Here is a 554-nt window from a genome sequence, read left to right as displayed (position 1 = left end):
TGAACAGTCTTTCGTGTTTCCTTGTTTGTCTGTTTTTATGCAGGTGAAAGTGAACTGAAAAAAACTGAGTGCAATATCTCACGAGGAAAATATCTAGGAGGAGATTTCTCAGGAAGCTATGTCCTGAAAACTGCAGTGGTGGTGATGGTCCTTTTCAACCCAGGCCATTCTACGATTTCCTGGAGTGCAGAATACCGGTGCTTGATCAATTTCAATTTCAGTGCTTAGATGTTTTTCCCTCTCCTCTCAGGCGCGATATGCAGTCGAAGGACAACCCACGTCTGAGTAGTCAGCATGATATGGGGCTTTATTGTACAAGTTATCTCCTCATTACCCCGGGTTCTGAGAAGTAAAGCCTTACGGGGCCCCACAGGCATTTATTACTGACCCCCGCAGTGCCCTGACACCGGCAGCCATCAGGCCAAGGTGACTCACCCATTAGGAAAAGATAGCTTCCACATCGCTAATTATTTCATCTCCATTCATCAGAAGGACACGGTTTTGCTATTGGGAAGCAGGGTATGAAATATTAGAAAAAGGACGTGTGTTTTTTT

The sequence above is a fragment of the Meleagris gallopavo genome, chromosome 1 (genome assembly GCF_000146605.3).
Source record: "Meleagris gallopavo isolate NT-WF06-2002-E0010 breed Aviagen turkey brand Nicholas breeding stock chromosome 1, Turkey_5.1, whole genome shotgun sequence".
Taxonomy (NCBI): Eukaryota; Metazoa; Chordata; class Aves; order Galliformes; family Phasianidae; genus Meleagris; species Meleagris gallopavo.
Note: the sequence above shows the minus strand (reverse complement) of the source record.